This window comes from Selaginella moellendorffii, unplaced genomic scaffold (assembly GCF_000143415.4).
Source record: "Selaginella moellendorffii unplaced genomic scaffold, v1.0 SELMOscaffold_104, whole genome shotgun sequence".
Classification (NCBI taxonomy): domain Eukaryota; kingdom Viridiplantae; phylum Streptophyta; class Lycopodiopsida; order Selaginellales; family Selaginellaceae; genus Selaginella; species Selaginella moellendorffii.
The window spans coordinates 141,991-145,049 of record NW_003314365.1 but is presented as its reverse complement, the minus strand read 5'-3'; the positions used below and the strand labels follow the sequence as shown (position 1 = coordinate 145,049).

General features: G+C 46.5%; 1 long non-coding RNA gene across 1 annotated transcript; it reads right to left on the bottom strand.

Moving 5' to 3' along the window:
• Nucleotides 1-2,105: 2,105 nt before the first annotated feature.
• Nucleotides 2,106-2,890, bottom strand: LOC112342302. Its single transcript, XR_002990921.1, has 2 exons — nt 2,537-2,890; nt 2,106-2,455 (listed from the first exon to the last, which is right to left on the bottom strand). It is a non-coding gene; the product is annotated as an uncharacterized LOC112342302 (long non-coding RNA).
• Nucleotides 2,891-3,059: the final 169 nt, after the last annotated feature.

Genomic DNA, 3,059 nt, shown 5'->3' with positions numbered 1-3,059 from the left:
GAATACTTCTTATGAAAAGCACCTCAACTCTTGTATCCATTTTGGTGGCTCGATTTTGGTAGCATCTGTAACATTATGTGGCTGTAGAGTGGCTGTTGCCTGATGCATTCTTGAAACACTTTGCTCTCTTTAACAGAAGAAACAGTCTGTTGTACACACAAAGCTTAGACATTTTTCACCCGAAAAGGAAAGAAATATACCTTGAGGTATAGCCTGAAGCCGTGTCCCACAACTTGACGCCCAAGGAAGTTAATCACCCATGTCGGAACAAGGTCGACCTTAAGGTCCAGGTGTATTACTGCTCTGTAAAAGAAGTAGTGACTATCTTAAGAAGAAAACAAAAAAAAAAAAAACTAATAGCGTACCTTGTGTAGCATTTCTCGTCGCTAATCTTCTGGAGGATGAATCCACCGTTGGCTTCCATGCGAATGACGCCCTCTTTTGGAGGAGGCAAATGAGAAGCATTAAAACCATGGATGGTCTCCTTGACGATAGTCTCTGCTTCCTGGGGGACCTGGCAAATCACCACCATTGGAGTGAATAAAATAACAAAAGAGGCACAGTGATTGATAGCTTAACTGTTCGCAAGCAGCCAACCACGGCATCCAATTCAGGTAGCTCCAGTTCGAAAGACGTGACCAGCATTTCTCTTGTCGCAAACGGCCATGGAACCTTGCACCTGGCAAGAGCTTGTAGAATTTAAACGCGGGACGGAGGAGCTGCTGCACTACCACCAGCGTTGTGGCTTTTGGATTGATCAGCAGGGCACAAGGGATGTACGTTGTAGTGAAAGCATTGCTTTCCCACAGTTCATCTTTCGCCCTTTTTGCTCTGAATACTCTTGTTGTGGACAGCCACCTTTTGTCCCCGAGTACTTTCCATGCATTGCCCCCTCTTCTTCACACAGGGTGTGACTTGAAATTTCATGGATTTTTTCTTGTTGCTGCTAGGAACAAGCATCAAACTTGGATAGAACACGACAAGAAAGCCCCTTGATGAAATCTCAAGCTCCCTAGGATTTGAAAGAACAGACAAGTACCTCCAGCCTTGTACTCTTAACTTTGCTGCTAATCAAGAGCGTGCCTGGATCAATTTAATCTTCAATGCTCAAACAAGCCATCTTCGGACATTCAGTCGTTAGGGAAACTTTGTTTCTCAAAAGAAGAAAAGGTAGGTTATCCCAGGGATTCAGTGGTGAAATCTTCATTCCATAATGGTTTCTTTCTTGAACTTGACAACCGCAGAAAGGATGACAGCCTTATAAAACGTTCCCACGGGTTTAGAAAGGATGCTTAGAAGTGAGCGAGAGCTTGCGCCGTTATGGTGAAGGTATGATATACGTTAAGAAGCATTTAAGACGAGGCCAGTGTCGAGCCAAATTTCAGCGCTGGAGAATGAAAGAGTGGGGAAAAGTCCGATGCTAGTTGGACCTGTCCTCTGGGCTGGAGATCATGACTCACAGCCATTCGAAGGTTGCCAAAACTCTTGGGCATCGGTAAACCGATGTCCAGGGTCGTGTCCTGTCTCTGCTCCGCTCAATCGCTCGCGTTCCAGCTTGCAGAGTGTGCCGCTCAGCGTTCGTGTTCTTCCTTGGCAGTCTGCAGCACTCTGTGCGATCGTAACAAGGGTGGCATTGCGAGTCACGCGAGGCGCAAGTTCCTCCTCCAAATCTATTATCGTTCCAAGCGAGAGACACATCCCAGCATCCTTTCTTTCTGGGCTAGATCGACCACTGTCTTTTTTGTCTCTCGAGCCTGCGGGAGGGAGAAACAAGGAAATTCCAATATCGCGGAGAAACTCCAACATCGCCTACACTTGAAAAAAGTGTGTTTAGGTGGTTCTCTGGCTGTGGATTCGAACCTGTGACCTTGCCAATAAATTTCTTTATTCTAGCCAGATATCCGGCCAACAGGTTCCCGTCCAAATTAAACATTAATAGCCTGTTAAAGTGTTTCGCTTGTTATTGATTTTGAGTGAATGGCACGCGTGCTGATTTCTTGTTCCGTATCAATCACGTGGGCAAGTTCGCGCGAACGTTTCCAAGCCTCTCTTCTTGGTTCCAGGAATTTTTTTGGAGCAAAATTTGTTTCTCGGAACAAGAAAAGTTTCTGGAAAATGAGCAAGTTTGATTTGATCCAACCACCCTCTTGAAGAGCAGAGTTGAGAGGCATCTGGAAATGTCAAGAGTGCTGGAGGTTGGGGTATTTATTTGTTTCTCTCTTCTTTGCAAGATCAAATCCTCTGGCCATGTTCAAGACCATGAAATTAAATACTCACTCCCAAAAACACGAGAGGCACATCCCTGATTTGGTGCAACTGATTAGACTCAGAACCTGAGGGTTGATGCACCAGTGATTCCTTTGTTATTCACTGCAGCCTGTGAGAGCCTTGATCGAGCGTCAGGTGAGAGCAAAGAAGAAGCATGACAAGCGGTGGAATGATACAACACAATGATCTGCAAGGACCCACGTCAAGCCACTGCGAGAAACTAGAGAGAAGAAAGGCTACGCTCTCGCTCAGCTCCACTCTTTCTTACATGAGATTGGCACAAGCGCGGCAGTCAAACGCTGCTCGAAAGTGTGGAGCAGCGTATCGTTATCCAGGTCGTCAGTAGTCCTCGGCCATTCGCTATTTTGACGAAGCATGTAGGAGGAGCTAGTGGTGGATTCAAACTTGGACACCCCCTCTAGCTGAAATGCAATGATACTTTCGTAGACAAGGCTGCATTGCGAGTCACGCGGGCTGCAAGTTTAAGCTCCTCTCCTCGTCCAAACCTGTTGGCGTTCAAGCGAGCAATGCTGAGACGCGTTCCAGCATGACTTTAAAGCAAAAGGAAGAGTCTGGGCTAGATCGACACACTGACCATGATCATCGTGGCTGCTGCTGCTGCTCAAGCACTCCAGCGAATTCCATAAAGACCCAGGTGCCGGCAAATTCTTGCGCAAGCGAAGTAAAATTTAATTGGGTCTCTGGCTGTGGGTTCGAACCTGTGACCTTGCCAATAATTGTTTTTATTCGAGCCAGATATCCGGCCAACAGGTTCCCGTCCAAATTATGCA